Genomic DNA, 17,382 nt, shown 5'->3' with positions numbered 1-17,382 from the left:
TGATTTATATATATTATAAAATGATTACTATACTAGGTTTTTTTTAAAAGATTTTATTTATTTATTCATGAGAGAGAGAGAGAGGCAGAGACACAGGCAGAGGGGGAAGCAAGCTCCATGCAGGGAACCCGATGTGGGTCAAGGCTGCACTAAACCGCTAAGCCACCGGGGCTGCCCTTTATACTAGGTTTGATTAAATTCATCATCTCATGTGAATTCAATTAAAAAGAAAAAAATTATCCTTGTTATGAGAACTCTTAGGATTTACTCTCTTAACAATTTTCCTACATATCACACAGCAGTGTTATCTGTAGTCATATTGTACATCGCCTCTCCACTGCTTATTTATCTTAAACCTGGAAGTTCGTTCTTTTTTTTTTTTTTTTTCTCTTTTTGGAAGTTTGCCCCTTTCAACCACCTCCCTCCAATTCTTCCTTCCCTGTCTCTGCCTCTGGCAACCACAAATATAATTTCTTTTTCTATGAGTTTGGTGTTTTGTTTTCTTGTTTTAAGATTCCATATATAGGTGAGATCATATAGCATTTGTCTTTCTTTGTATGACTTCTTTCATTTATGATAGTATCATTAAGGTCCATCCAAGTTGTTGCAAATGGTAGGATTTCCTCATTTTTTATGGCTGAAAAGTATTCCTATCTATTTATCTAACTATCTAACTATCATCTCACAACTTCTTTATCCATTCATATCTGTTGATAGACACTTAGGTTGTGTCCATGCTTCAGCTATTGTAAATACTGCTACTATGAACATAGGGTACAAATATTCTTTGAGTTAGTATTTTCATTTCCTTCAGATATAACCCCAAAGTGGAAATGCTATATTGTATAGTAGTTTTATTTTTAATTTCATGAGGCTCCTAGCTGCTGTCTTCCATAGTAGCTGCACCAATTTACAATCCCACCAACAGTGCACAAGGGTTCCCTGTTCTTCACATCCTCCTCAGCAGTTGTTATCACTTGTTTTTGTGCCACTTTAACAGGCAAAGTGATCTCTCACTATGGTTTTAATTTAGCAAAACTAAATTGATCAGATTTACTGCATCAAGAGAGACCAGCACATTGAGGGAGCTGTGGGAAATTAAGACAAGGTATTTATAGGGTGTTAGGCCTTGAGGGGAGTGACTTTAAAGTAGGTTTTGCAGGCAAGAAATTACTTAGGGCCAAGCATAGGGTATGACATAGTAGCTTTAGATTAGTGGTAACAATGAGATTAAGGACTTGGTGTAGGTCTTATTGAGCAAGCCATTAGTTTTGATGACTTAGCTATTTGGTTGGCCAACAGCCATAACTTCTAGGTGTAGTTACTTTATTGTGTAGCAGCTAAGGTTTTTTTGTTGTTGTTGTTTTGTTTTAATTAATTTATTTATTTATGATAGTCACACAGAGAGAGAGAGAGAGGCAGAGACATAGGCAGAGGGAGAAGCAGGCTCCATGCACCGGGAGCCCGACGTGGGATTTGATCCCGGGTCTCCAGGATTGCGCCCTGGGCCAAAGGCAGGCGCTAAACCACTGTGCCACCCAGGGATCCCCTTGTTTTTGTTTTTTTTGCTTGATTCCAGTATCGTTTACTACAGAGTTAGGTTTGCATGTCTACTCAACCCCAGTATTGTGTATGTAATGGTTTTAGCTATTGCTTCTCTTACTGTTAGCTAGGCCTTACTTTTAATATATGATGTGTGCATAGCTGTAGAAGAAGTTCCTGCAGAAAGTGGTAGGACACTTCCTGAAAATAGCACTTTATGATTGTACTATTCTGTGACAGTTTGCCTCTGATGGTTTTTCCCCTCAGTATGCTCATTAACATTCCTTATATTTATCTTTGGAATTTTCTTATGAAAGAAAATGACAACAGGACTCTTTGGAGATCCCTAAACATCTCTCAGTTTAGTCATTACTAAGTTCTGCTACTTAAATGTAGAGCCACACCAATTTCTGAACTCCCTGGATACAGAGAGTGGTAATCTCTCAATTAGATCAAATTGCACTTAACACATCAACAGATTTGAGTCAATGTCTGTCTGCTCTTCTTCTAATGCCATTACTGAAATTTGCTAAATCACTTGCAATAAGATTTTCCTTCTCAAGTACTCCTTCTAGGGACCCCAAACCAAGACAAGCCCTAATAGTGAAGGAAACTGTGTGAGGGGCATGGCTGTCGAGGTCATTAGTGAGAGTTTCTAATGTACTTAGAAACCAAAAGCTTATTGATAAATAAAACAGGACAGACATTATCCAGGTAGAAAGAAACTGCGGTGCTCAACATTGCCAGTAGAGAAGTGGGAAGTGTATGAAGGGGGACTGGTTAATAGAAAGTTCTAATTTGGAAAAGCCATTAGTGCCTCCCCTAACCCAACATATATCCTCCATCATAGAGTTAGCTTGTGTAGCTCTTTTATGTTCCACCGGCCCTCCCCACCAAAGACCACAAGAGCTTTTCTTAAACTAATGAAAATTAGTTGGGAAGAGTTAGGATTGTCAATGCCATGGTAGGACCCCCATAAGGACCCGCCTTGTTCCCTAGCCTAACAGCCAGCTTTCTGCTCATGTGTGCATGCAATCTGAAGAAAACCACATCTCCTGCCTACATTTAAATATGATCATACAAAGATCACCTTGCCAAAGTAAACAAATACAAAACTGAATCCAGGGGAAAGAAAACTGGAATAGAAGAGCCCTAATACAAAACAAAATAACTAAATAACTAAATCTTTAATTATAGTGTATGGCTGTGAGCAGTTATTGGATTTATTACACAAGAACTAGATAGTTCTATTAAAAATGGTAAGAGAACAAAAAAGTTCTGAGATGCTCTAATAGTTTGCAGGAATAAAATATTCTGTATGAGGGTTGGGAGGTAAAATTGAGGTGCTTTGACATAATATAAAGAAAATATGAAAAAAAAGATACTAAATACTAGTAGTCATAGAATATGGAAGCCATTAGCTACATGTAGCTGTTGAGTGCTTAACTGTGGCTAGTCCAAGGTGCTGTCAATTATTACATACCAGAGGGGCACCTGGCTGGTGCAGTCAGGTAAGCATCCAACTTTGTTTTTGGCTCAGATTGTGATCTCAAGGTCATGGGATTGAACCCCGCATCAGGCTCCTTCGAGTCTGCTTGTGTTTCTTTCTCCTTCTCCAGTGGGAGAAGCCCTACCTCCTCCACTCTCTCTCTCTCTCTTTCAAATAAATAAATAAATAAATCTTTAAAAAAATACACACCAGATTTTGAAGACCTAATACAAATACAGAATGTAAAGTATCTGTCATATTTTTATACTGATCAAATTTTGAAATAATATTTTAATGTTTAAACATAAATGAAATCTATTATTAAATCAAATATTGCTGATATTTAATATTTATTAGTAATAAAATACCATTAATATTAAATAAAATATTTTGAAGAAATTCATTCATGGCACTCAATATAAGAAGTATGATATAGGTCTGTGGGATCTAAAGTTTGATTTTGGTAATAATGCAAAGCATTTTTTACATGACCAAAGTACTGAGTCCCTATTTCTGATTTAATTGCTCAGGTGGTCTTTCCCTATTCTTTAGGCACAGATTTGAGACTCTCCACCTGGTTTCACGTCCCTTTAAGACAATAGGGACTCACTAGCTGTGTCCACTCCCTGATGTTTGTTTTCCCTATTAATGACTGCAACCATCATTTGCCAGAAATCATACTTAGGCTTCCACTTCATTTGTGCGACTGCAGTTTATTGCTATCCTTATTAAATAGAAAAGCAAGTTGTATTTCAAAGTGTTGTTTCCCTCACTAGACCTTGTTGGTAAATTTGCTTTTTTATTTTTATTTTTTTGCATTTGTTTGCTCCTACATCTTTTTCTTCAACCATCATACATTTTTCAGTGGCTGGACACCTAATGAGACAGAGTCAGAAGATGTCTTCAAGCAATCTGACTTCTTAGATTGTGACAGGCCTGGTTTGGATTTTCAATTTAAAAAAGTTGAAAAGAGAAAGAAGAAAGCAAGCAAGTAATTAAGCAGGAACAGGGTCTTGGCAGAAGTTGTTAAGTGATTATTTAATGAAACAGTTTGGAGCAGGGAGACCTGGCTCCCTCTGGTTCCTGCTTCCTGTAAAAGCCCAGGTGGCTGCTTCCTACTCTCTTTGTCATGCTCCAACAAAAGGCACAGATGGATTTATAGGCCTTGGAGAAAGTGGGAATTGTGTGTGAGAATTATTTTGCAGTGAGTTTTCAGTCACAGGAAAGCTCTGCCATTGAGACGTCTGCTGGGAAGGGGCTTTGTTTGGGGATTCCTGGCACCCCATATGAGGGTGTATGAAAAAGAACAACTCTCTTTAAGAAGCATCCTTGTGTGACATGGGGGTTTCAAGGTGCAGTGCATCCCAGGGCTAGGTGGGTTGAAATGACTGAGGAGGGAATCTGGAATTTCAGAGTTTCACATTTAATCTTTCTCTTTTTAGCAACTAATCCAAAACAGATTATGATACCCTTTGGCCATCTGCTGGCTAGATTTAACATCTGAGATGCTAGTTTAATTTGCAACCTCTGGATTCAATCATGTGGATAGGGGACATTTATAAAGAGCAGAGGGATGGAAGTTAGAGCTTCCATGCCATTGGGCACCAAAGAATTATTGTTTCAGCCTACCCATCAGGAGCACCCTATGTGCAGCCATTCTTGCTCTATGTCAAGTATTCATGTCAGAGAAAATTTTTGTTCTCTGCATCTGAACTTAACCATACTGACTTGAGGCCCTTGGGAGGAAATAAGAGGGATGCTTGTGAATCTCCACCTGTAGGGTTTCTCATTGATGATACTTATTTGTGTACACTGCTTTGTAGTGTGTGTCTGTGTATGTCCACATATACAGCAGGATCCCCCAGAGGAAACAAAACATGTTTGTATAATGCAGAGGAATAATAGAAAGAACTGGAGGATATGGTTTGAGTGGCTAACAGTGATCTCAACTTTCCAAAAGAAAGCCTTGATATGCTAATAGAAGGGTACCCTGAGCATGTAGTAGGTGCTTGATAGATGCTTATTGTCCTTGAGGGGCCGCTACTAAGTTCAACCCCAGAAATGTGGGTGATGTTAAAGCCTTCCATGTAGTTCTGGAAGCAGGAGCATACATCTCAAAAAAGAGAAAAATTTAAAAGGGAAGGTATTTGCAGGAGGTAAAAAACAGCATCTGCCCTGGGAAGAGGTAAAACTAACTAAAAAGTCAGGTAGCTGTGTCTTAGGAGAAAAAAGGGTATTGGAAGGGATGTCTATGAATAATGGGACACTCTTATGTCTGCTTACTTCCAGGATACTGAGAGGACAGTGGTCAACTCTTTCCAGATTCCACCTCCTAGTGAAGGAGGCTACTCCTTTTAGGTTTGTCTCTAGTTAATTCAAAGGCTAGCCAGAACTGTGTCTGCACATGTCCAGTGAATATTATAGCTATGGCAGAGATGCAGCAGGCAGAGAATGACAGGTGTAAATATGAGCCCTATACCCACGGTATTAATAAAAACTATCATTTCTTCAGTGTTCTTGACAATGTAACAGGGAATTTACCACTGTTATTTCAATTAATGTAATCTTTGCAATATGTTATTTTCCTCACTTTGAAGATGAAAAAGCTGCATAGGTGAAATTAACTTACTGGGTAGCCAAAAGTTACACAACCTAGAAATGGCAGAGCCAAGTGTTAAGTTTTTGCTTGATTCCAAAGGCACTGAGTAATGAATGCTTTTTTATGATGCTACCCTAGCTACAGGTTGTGGCAAAGCTGGGAATGGATGAAATCTTCAGTTATTGAAGAGGAAGAGCTGAGAGAGAAAAAGATCAATTGAGCCTAGGAGTCCAGGAAATCCCCCCAGGATGTATGCTGCTTGACCAGCAGAGAGAGAACTAAGAATTAGGTGAGAAGAAAGACTGTTCAAGGAAAGAATGATTTCAACTTATCTGTGCCAGTCATTCAGGATAAAGTCAGTGGCTGAGAGAATAAGAAAGAAGGACAAGAAATAAAGATGTAGAAAGACTACAATAAACAAGATGGAGGGTCCCTGATTCTCTCTCTGCTTTCTATCTTCTGTGGGGAAGGAAAAGTAATTTTTTACTCTACCCTTCTAGGTTCTTCCCTGAGAATCCCTTGTAATAAAAAGCAGATGAACAGGAGAAAGGCAAAAGTTTAATAACATGTATATTTCGTGTATAAATGAGGGACACCCAGGAAGACTAAGCAACTCCCCCAAATACTCCAAGATACCACTTCAATACCATCTTCAGCTACATACAAGAGAAGATTTTGAGTTGGTGAGGAGGCCAGTCATGGCTGTTTACAAAATGCCTAGGAAACAACACAGGAAACACACAGTGGGGTTGTTATGCAGATTTAAGTTATTTTCTTTTCCATTGATAAGAGTTCTAGAGGCTTAGAGTCATCTTTCTCTTCCTGATACAGACTGGAACACAATTTTACACATAGAGAGTTCCCTTTGGATGTAAATATCTCTCACAAAAGGATAACTTCTACCCAGTTCTCAGAGCTTACCTGTGTCTGTTTCTTACAAATAACCAATTCAGGGGTGTGTGGGTGGATTAGTGGGTTAAGCATCTACCTTCAGCTCAGGTCATGATCCTAGGGTCATGGAATTGAGACTCACATCAGGCTCCCTGCTCAGTGGGGAGTCTGCTTCTCCCTCTCTGAATGCCTGCCTCTTCCCCTGCTTATGTGCTCTCTGTTAAACAAATAAATAAAATCTAAAAAAAAAAAATTGACCAATTCAAAATAATCAATATGCCAAAGAGGCATACTTTGGGGTGGCACACTCTTTTCCCCTTCATTTTACCCTATTCTCTTTCTGATTTTGTCTTGTTCCCAGCTCCATGAACTTTGACTAGCTGATAAACCATAAGGTGTGCAAAAATAGTTCTTAGAAAATACTGTTCTCATGTTTTATAGGAACTTGAGCAAGGAGCACAAAAACAGGAAAACAGGAATTCATCTTAAATTTTGGTGAAAGTAAACAAACTGCTGCCTATGCCTCCATTGTAGGGACAGCTACTCAATTTTCACTTCCCACCCCGTAAAACCTGACTGGGGTCCTGTTGGAGAAAGTCCTGATCAGTAGGTGCAGCCTGATGTGGATCAGCTGAACCAAGATAAAACTTAGCTGAGTCACTTAAACCACTTTCTCTTAAAAATTACCAGTGCCTCTGTTTTCCAGGTTATAGAAGGTCACCTGTCTCTTCTGCCCACTTCCTTCCTCAGAATACACATTCCGAATTCTCACTTCCTAGGTGCTACTTGTTTTCTCAAGTCTTCAGCCTTCTTGCTTCTTCCAAACACTTGTGCCCTTAGTGAGCTTTCCTTTCCACACAGCTCTCCTCCATACCTGCTTCCCCACTTCCACCCTCAGCCTTCATTCAGTTCTATCACCTTCACCCCAGGTAGATTTCTATCACGTTTTTCATAATTTGAAACTATATTGAACTCTTTCTAAGAGATACTTTTCACCCCTGATTATTGTTTCTCACTATTTAATCTTGCCCCAAACTGCTCCAACTCACTATGAACTTTGCCACAATGAGAAAATGTCTCTCTCTAAACATGCCAAAAATCTTCTAGCCTCCCCAGCCAGAGGTCTCATGATCCCACAGAGTGTGGTTGATGTGTCTTCTGAAAAATCTTCCTTTCTGGAATCCTGAAGCTGTGTCTTTGCCATTGTACCTTTCCGACTCCCTGCTGATGAGTCTGAAAGGTACAATTGCCCTCCTCTTACCTCTCAGTTGGCATTCTAGCCTTCTCAGCATTATCCTTTCCCTACATTCTTTCTCTTAGACATGTTATGTCCTTACCTTTGAAACCTCAACAGCTGACTGACTCTTGGTATTTCCACCCCATCTCTTCTCTTAATGCCACATTTAAAATAGGTGTAACTTTGACCATGCCTAAAATAGAGCCTATCTTGTCCTCATTTTAGACTACACATTTTCAGATTTTCGGTAGTCCTTTGGGCCCTTTTCTAAATCTCTCTAGCTCCACAAAGTGACAGCAGTGGATGTCTCCTGTGGGTCAGGTTCTGTGCATGGTGCTGAACAGGAATAGAATTTGGGTTTTCCTGAAAGCCTGTATTAATCCACTCTTGCCATGTTCTCTCTTCCAGCACCCAGGTCAAGCCCTGTTTACCTGCTTCCCTTCTATCACAATAGTTCTCTAACTGGTCTTCTGGTTTCTAAGATTATCATTTTCAATCTTTTTTGCAGCCCACTAAAAGATACAACTCTTATAATATTCTACTATCTAGATATCTCACTTATTACAAAGCCAAATAATGCATCCATGTTCCTTTCTGGACATTCTATTCATTCTAGCCTCCAGCCCCTACCCACCACCCCAGTTGTCTTTGTGGTTGTTCCATTGTTGCCAAAGTCATTTACTTGCTTTTCAAGCACACTTTAAATTCAGGCTATTTTTTCTTCCCAAAATATAACGTGTAATCCTATTCCACCTTTTAAAGCCCTAGCCATGCTCTAAGACCTCTTCAAAATACCAGATTCTTCATTAAGCCTTCATTTTTACCTTGGGGTAGAGCCCCTCCTCCTAGTTCTGAACTTTAAGATTGGATTTTTTTCACAATGTTTTTAAAAATATCAATTAAAGGACAGTATTCCCCCCCATCCTTAATCCATTGCAGACTGATATATTTATAAATTACTATAAAAATTAAGTACAAGAAAAATAAAAACCTATACAAAACATCATTCCCCGATTTTTACTGTTGGATGCAACGTTCATGAGCACTGATCATATGGAATGCTGCAGCAACATCAAATGTTACCAGATTTTCTACACAGTTACTCTCAAATTCTGTGCTTTGCTTATCATGGAGAGGTGACAAACACTTCCTAGATTGCCCTAGGTCTGCAGAACACAATTTGAGTAAGCAATGCTTAATTTTTTTAAGAAAATTAAAAAAATATCTATTTATTCATGAAAGACACACACACACACAGAGGCAGAGACATAGGCAGAAGGAGAAGCAGGCTCCATGCAGGGAGCCTGATGTGGGACTCGATCTCAAGACTCCAGGATCACACTCTGAGCAAAAGGCAGACACTCAACTGTTGAGCCACTCAGGTGTCCCAGCAATGCTTTAGATTAGCATACTCTACCATTGATACATCATTGACTGAATTATATGTACACATGTCTCATGTTACCTATTGAATAAATCATTGAAAATGCCACTGAGTGGGCCTTTGTATCCCATCCCACCCAGTAGATCCCACAAGTAATAATTAACTGAATAAATGAAAGACTAATACACACACATACCTAAATAATTCCTAGTATCTGATCGAGATGAACAAATGATCTTGCATTCAGTCTCCAGAGGCATTTTGCATCCAGACACTAACTGTGAACTATAAACTATAAATTTATCTTTTCTTCTGGATTCTCTTTTTCTTCTCTTCTCTGTCGTCTAAATTGGGTTCTTGACCTTTCTTTATTACGAACACTCCCAGCCATTGCTAGCAATCATGTTTTTATTGAAAAACCAAATTCTGATAAATGAAATCTGATTTCTATTAAAACTGGCTAGTAGGTATTGATATCAAACAAGAAATAATCCTTTTTTTCAGCCTTACACCTCTTAGATTCAGCTTATTTATTATTTCTTCCTTATAATTTTTAATACAATTCTTTTGTAAACTTACTGAATAATGTTCGCATGTATTCTAAAAAATACTGATTTTTCATAAAACTGATCTTGTGGTGTAAAGAAAATGTTTGAAAATTAGATGAATTGCTTGCATCCTTTTTTTTCAAGGTTGTAGTTTTAAATTAGAGAAGAATACAATTAAGCAACACTTAACTGGACAGAGGGTATTACATCTAGTTTAACAAGGTAGTCAGGGCAGGAAGCATTGTTGACCAACCTTTATCTCAAGAAGACTTCAAAATGAAAAAGAATTTAACCCATATTTATATTCTCATTTCCATTATTCAAGACTAACAGAACTTTTTGAGACTTTAGTTGACACCTCAAGTAGAGAAGAAAAGAAACCAGAAGTTCTAAAAAGCGTAACAATGGAAGCCCTTTGACTCCAAGGGCAGGTATGTACTTGCTAATGGAGAAAACCATGTTCCATCTAAAAGCGCTTCTTTTGGAGTGTGTCTGAAAAAAAAAAAAAAAGAAAAATAGCAAGCTAACATGTTTGTCCTTGAATGCTACTTCTTCCTTAGAGATTTTGTGCTTAAGGGATTCTTAGGTTCAGTTAGCATTGGTAGGAAACTGAAAAGAATATAATTTTAAGAATAAAAAGAAAAGACTTTCCTGATAATTTTTCCTTTTAAATAGACTTTATTTTTTTAGAACTCTTTGAAGTTCATAACAAGGCTGAGAAGAAAGTACAGAAGTTCTCATACACCTCCGCCCCTGTACATGTAAGCTTCCCCTACTGTCAACATCCCAACATTTGTTACAGTTGATAAACCTACATTGATACAGCATGATCACCCAAAGTCCATAATTTACCTGACTGACTCTTAGTTTTGTACATTCTATGGGTTTGGTGAATGTCTAATGACATGTGGCCATCATTATAATATCATATGGAATATTTTCACTGCCCTAAAACATCCTCTGTGCTCCACTTATCCATCCCAACCCTCTCCCTAACCCCTGGCAACCGTTGATCTTTCCATTGTCGCTATAATTGTTCCATTGATTTTTCCATTGCTGCTATAAGTATGTAGCTTTTTCCAGATGGGCTTCTTCCCCTTAGTAGTATACATTTAAGGTTCCTCATGACTTTTCATGGCTTGATAGTTCACTTTTTTTAGCACTGGATACTATTTTTTGTCTGGATGCACCATAATTTATTTATCCATTCATCTGCTGAAGGACATGGTGGTTGCTTCCAAATTTTGGCAATTATGAATAAAGTTGCTATGCACATCTATGTGCAGGTTTTTGTGTCGATGTTTTCGATGCCTTTGGGTAAATACCAAGAATTGTAATGCTGGATTGTATGGTAAGAGCATGCTTTGTTTCGTTAGAAACTGTCAAAATGTCATCCAGAGTGGCCGTACCATTTTGTATTCCCACCAGCAGTGTTAGAGAGTACCTGTTGCTTCATATCCTTGTCAGGAGTTGGTGTTGTTCCTCATTTTGGCTATTCTAATAGAGGTATAGTGGTATCTCGTTGTTTAAATTTGCTCTTTCCTATTGATGAATGGGGGAACATCTTTCGACATGGGGCTTTTCTTGATGAAAGGGAGAGGAGTTTTCAGTATGAGATACTTGGAAAAAGGGCTCAGACTTGAGATTATGACTCAGGTTGGCCCCCACCCACCAGAAGACCTCTTTTTGTAAGCCCTCACTTTGTGAGACCTAAGAGAAGATCCAAATTGGTTCAGCTTTATACTTAGAACCTTGTACATTATTAACTATTTCTGAAATTGTTTAACCCTGTCAGTAGGGAGATTTTCATATGCCCAAATATGCTTGTGGGGCCTAACAGTGCAGAATGGTGGGGCTCCGGGGTGGCTCAGTCAGTTAAGTGGTTAAGCATCAGTCTTTGGCTCAGGTCATGATCCTGGAGTCTTGGTATCAAACCCCACATCAGGCTCTCTGCTCAACGGAGAGTCTGCTTCTCCCTCTGCCCTTATCCCCTATATGTGATTTTTCTCCCTCTCTCTTGCTCTGATAAATAAATAAATAAATAAATAAATAAATAAATAAATAATTAAATAAAATCTTAAAAAAAATAAAAGTGCAGAATAAGAAGGAGTGTTGTTCGCTCTGTTCTTCCATAAGCTTCACTAAGTGTACTGCAGTAATGATTAGAGGGATAAGAGGAGTCAAGGTGGTGTGGAAGATGCCCAGGCCTGTGACAGTCTGCAACTGATGAAAAGCAGCTAGCAAGGTGGAAGTGTGACGAGAAAAATCTCAAATGAAAGACTAGGAAATGACAACAGAGAATATAAACCAGTCAAGTTTTCCAGAATATAATGAAACATTGTGAAGTTTTTTTTTTTTAAAGATAGAACTATTTTACACTAGAAATCCTTGATGTAAAAAGAATATACTGCAAGAAAAATTGAAGAGTCTAAGGAATGATTTTAAAATGAGAAGAATGATGCTATTTCCAATATTACGCAGTAAAAAATGTCAAGTGACACATTGCTTAGTTTTGTCTGAGGTAAGGTGGAAAGTGTATGTCTTCTAGATTCAGACAGATCTGGACTCAAAATCAACTTCCACTCCTACTGGTTATGGGAACTTGGCTTCTTTATTTTAATTTCCTTATCTGAAAAATGAATTTAATAAGAGCTATTTCCACCACAAGGAAGAAGCTACTTCAGGTAGCTTCAAGATACCTGGTTGCTTGATACACGGTAAGTGTTGGTATTAGAATTAGAATCAGTGTGGGTATTAAATTGGGTACTAGAGTTGACGTTAGTGTTCATATTATGAGCATTCATTTTTCTCAACTTTTTTTCTAAAAATTTTCAGGAAAGCGGAGATCTACATTTATCTGTATTGCCCCAGAGGAATTATAGATACAGAGTGAAGCCTGATATACTGATTCACACTAGATAGGGAGTCAACAGTACAAGGTAAGGCATTATTCAACAAAAATGAGGTCAAAGTCATATAAAATTCTGATAGATGTATATATCCCTAATGTACAGATCTAAAAATACAAAGGAAAATGGTTGTTCAGTTATTGTTATATTTTCATGAATATTAGTGCAGTTAGCAAGAACGACTGGATAATTCTACTGTTTGCAATAAAGTAAAACACCCAATTGAGATATGAATGTATTTAATTCATTGACTATCTTTTTTTTGATTAACGTGGCAGAGGAAAATAATTTTTAATACATATAATTTTAGCTGATCTATCATTTAATAGATATTTTCTTGATAAATATTTGCCAAACGCTAAACATTATTTTATCTATCATTGCCAAGGTCCAACAGTTTAAATGATCAACGTGGTTTTCAAAACATGCTTTTCCCTTCATGTTTTGCACAGAGTGATTTAAAAAATTCACCTAATACAATTATTAAAATCAAATTTAAAGCTAAAAGTGTGCTCATGTTATATTGGTGTGTGTGTGTGTGTGTGTGTGTGTGTGTTGAGCTATACTTATTCTAGAAATTAAATAGATGTTCCTGGGTCATGAATTCCCTGGCATATAAGAATTAAATTATGCACAATGTATTCCATAAAGCCTATTATTTTTTGGAGGCAGATAATACTGCATTATAAACAGAAAATCGAAGTTGTCAGGTGCATGAATCAAGGCCTTAAGGTAAGATTGCAAGTTATGTTCAGATAATACCAGAAGGCATTTTATTCCCAATCATTGGTATTTTTTGAAATTCAGGCCTGTAGAGATGATGTGTAGCTTCAAGTGAAGAGAAGTCAGGAATATTGTATGTGCATGGTTTATAAATCCTGTGGCTTCTCTCATGTTCCTGAAAGATTCCCCCCACTTATTAAAAGAACATGGGGTAGTCAGGCCTCAGGCTTCTCCCTAAAGTTCTCTTGAGATTCCTAAGGTCTCTAGAGTCTATCTTTCTTTTCACTTCCATTATGTACCCCATAATAATTTACTTTGAGGAAATACAGCATATTTATTTTTTGACCTTGACCAATATGAGTTATAAATAACCTTCTGAAATGAAACAGTTGTATAATTTGGGAAATATTTATGCAGTCTCAGTCAAATAGTGAACATTAGCCATAATACACATACTTGACACTCTGGTAAAAAAAAATGTAAGAGAATTACAAAACATCAACAAGGCTCCTAGGACATCCTGCATAGGAACAACTCCATAAGATGGGAAATATCTATTCAGCTCTTGGGCAAAAGTTGGACATTAGCAATGATACACATGCTTTTGACTGTGGTAAAATTTTTATGAGAAGATAAAATTACTGTGCATTGACAAAATAGGGTTCTTCTTTCTTTGGGAAATTAATTCAATTCTGACCAAGATTCTCATCCCATTTCTAGAAGTTATTTTTGGCAACTGGCCTTCAACGAGGACGTACCATGGTCAATTATTTAGCAGTTCCAGAATTAGACCATTGTTCAACTCTTTTATCAACTTTTGTGCAACTCATCTTCACTCTTCAGATCTCATTTCCAGTGCTTACGATGGAAACTGACATCTCTTCTTTCTTGAAAAGATACTCATTTAAAAGAAAACATGCAAATTATTTGCAATCTTATGGTAGCCTTAGGCCTCTAAAATAGTGTCTCAAGAGAGACTAAAGTATAAATTTGAAAATGTGTCATTTCCCTTCTGTTTAAGAATACTGTAAGATATATATGTATTTTTTTAATGAGAACTAAAATGATAAACCCACTGTAAATGAGAATAACTATTATTTTGTTGTTAGTACAATTTGGTCAGTTATGACTCACTCTCCCCCACCCCAAGAAAGTGATATAGTCACATGGACTAGATGTGGGATTCTTTGAGATTAATTATCATTAGCTTTTCTGATGCATTTTCTAGACTTTTAAGGACTTTTAGGACACAGAACACTAAACATGGGAAATGGGGAACAAAATTCTATGTACTAAAATGACTAAAAATATATTCTTAATCTTTGTCCTAATGTTTGACAAAACTGCACAACTTATATGTTATTCCATATTGGACCACAATGTACATTCCTCCATTTGCAGTGGAGAAAATGGAATCAATATATCTGCACCTTGTTTTCCTTAATAGTGAAACAGCAATGACTATCTTTTCTATCATAGGAAGGAATTCATGTTGATTTAAAGAGGTAATTGACAAATAAACGTTGATTTTGAAGCACATAATACTTGATTAATGATAGCATAAGAACAGAGAAATTAAGAAATATGTTCGAGACCATTACACATTTCTTATTTGTTCCAAAGAAATTGAAGTTTGGTAAAGAAAAGTTCTAGAATAGTCCCAAATTGAAAATCAACAAAAATTCCCAAATGACTGAAGAAGTCAATAATTGAAGGCAAATCAACCACAATGAACTATAACAGTTTGAACCACTTGAGGGCAAATGAACAGAATGAAAGAATAAGCTTCCTAAAATTCAGCAATGACAGCAAACCATACCCAGGTTGTGACCCAACATTGCTTTATAATTAAAATGACATTCTGCCTAAATTAACTTCTGTAACTCAACAACGTGTTGAAACTCAGAGTTATCTAATGTGTTTTACATTTTTATTATGGCACCTTTTAATTTAGATAAACCAAAATTTGTACAGAACACTTTTTATTACTCTAAAATGCTTCAAGATAGGCATCAAATATTCTGTATACAGTTTAGTTATATTATTAGTGTTGTCATTTCCCTAATGAGAATTTCTACTCCAAGAAGAGTGCTAGTATCAGAAAGTTCACACTTAGGAGTTCTGCTATCCTTATTTCTGATCAACAACCACATGTGTTGTTAACTAACATATGGATTTCCACTGGTGAAATTACTGGCTTACTTATTGACATAATTGGTGTTGGAAATAAGCTTTCATTGGTGAAATTGATGCTATTCATGGTAAATGGATTGGATTGAATTAGACATTTAACAGAAGGCTTAAATGGGTGGCTCAGTGGTTGAGCATCTGCCATTGGCCCAGGGCATGATCCCGCGATCTGAGATCAAGTCCCATAGCAGGCTTACTGCTATGTCTCTGCCTCTCTCTCTTGGTATGTCTCTCATGAATAAATAAATAAATAAATAAATAAATAAATAAATAAATAAATAAATAAATAAATATCTTAAAAAAAAAGAAGGCTCACATTGTATGAATTGGGCACAAAAACCAAGAGACATGGTCTTCATCTATCTATACTGTTTTTCTTCCTTTCTTTCTTCCTGTCTTCTTCTCCTCTCTCTCTCTCTTTTTATCTTTCTGTTCTCTCCTCTCTCTCAATTTCACTAAATATCCAGTCAGTTTAAGAATGTCTTAGGATGGGACACCTGGGTGGCTCAGTTGGTTAAGCATCTGCCTTTGGTCATAATCTGAGTGTCCTGGAATCAAGCCCCAAATCCAGCTCCCTGCTGAGTAGGAAGCCTGCTTCACCCTCTCCTTCCCACTCATGTTCTCTCTCACTATCTCTGTTTCTCTCTCTCTCTCTCAAATAAATAAATAAAATCTTATCTCAGATGTGAAAGGTCTCTGAAAAATGTAAAAGTAGTGTTTGAAGTAAATTTTGCTGTCTTTAATTTGTTTTTTTTTCCACCTCCAGCTTTATTGAGATTTAACTGACAGATAAAAATTATATATATTTAAGATGTATAATGTGATGCTTTGATATATCTATACACTGTGAAGTGATTTCCATAATTGAGCTAATTAGCATATCCATCACCTTACATAGGTGCAATTTTTTTTTTCTCTAGTGAAAACACTTAAGGTCTACTTTCTTCTTTCTTTCTTTCTTTCTTTCTTTCTTTCTTTCTTTCTTTCTTTCTTTCTTTCTTCTTTCTTTCTCTTTCTTTCTTTCTTTCTTTCTTTCTTTCTTTTTCTTCTTCTTTCTTTCTTTCTTTCTTTCTTTCTTTTCTTTCTTTTTCTTTTTCTTTTTCCCTTTTATTAAAGATTTTATTTATTTATTCATGAGACACACACACACACACACACACACACACACACACACACACACACAGAGGCAGAGACACAGGCAGAGGGAGAAGCAGACTCCATGAAGGGAGCCCGACTTGGAACTCGATCCCAGGTCTCCAGGATCACGCCCTAGGCTGAAGGTGGCGCTAAACCACTGAGCCACCAAGGCTGCCCTAACATCTACTTTTTTAGCAAATTTCAAGGATGAAATACTGTGTTATTAACTATAGTTATCATGCTGTATATTAGGTCTGCATTTTTTATCTTATAAATGAAACTTTGCACTCTTTGACCAACATCTCATTTCCTCACTCTTCAGCCCCTGCTAAAACTGAGTCGTGAAGAAATAGAAAATCTGAAAAGACTGATAAAAGGTAAGAAGAGTAAGAATATTGAGTCAGGAAGCAAACATCTCCCAGCAAAGAAAACCCAGAATCAGATGGCTTCAATGGTGAATTCTATCACATATTTAAAGAAGTTAAATTAAAATAAATAAATAAATAAAAGAAGTTAAATTAAAGAAGTGGATTTTGCCAACCTTTTTCAAACTCTTCCAAAAACATGGAGAAGAGGGAATACTCTACAACTCATTTTTTGAGGCCAGCATTACCCTGATGCCAAGGCCAGACGAGACCACTACAAGAAAAGAAAATTGTGAGATAATAACCTCAATGCGCATAAATCAAAGTCCTTAATTTGGATTATGTGTGTGCTCCCACCCATTTTCCTT

The 17,382-nt window shown here is 37.0% G+C and overlaps 1 long non-coding RNA gene across 3 annotated transcripts in view; it reads left to right on the top strand.

Moving 5' to 3' along the window:
• The window catches only part of LOC140614133 (uncharacterized), a 70,066-nt gene extending 52,886 nt beyond the window's left edge, over window positions 1–17,180 (top strand). Inside the window, exons 5-6 of one of the 3 annotated variants that reach the window (XR_012015020.1) lie at window positions 12,526–12,629; window positions 16,972–17,180. This is a non-coding gene — a long non-coding RNA (uncharacterized lncRNA). The remainder of the gene's footprint in view (window positions 1–12,525; window positions 12,630–16,971) is intronic. The other 2 variants (XR_012015021.1, XR_012015019.1) reach the window with 2 other exon arrangements.
• The last annotated feature ends 202 nt before the right edge of the window (window positions 17,181–17,382 follow it).

The sequence above is a fragment of the Canis lupus genome, chromosome 22 (genome assembly GCF_048164855.1).
Source record: "Canis lupus baileyi chromosome 22, mCanLup2.hap1, whole genome shotgun sequence".
Lineage (NCBI taxonomy): Eukaryota > Metazoa > Chordata > Mammalia > Carnivora > Canidae > Canis > Canis lupus.
Note: the sequence above shows the minus strand (reverse complement) of the source record. Positions and strands in the feature narration are given on the sequence as shown.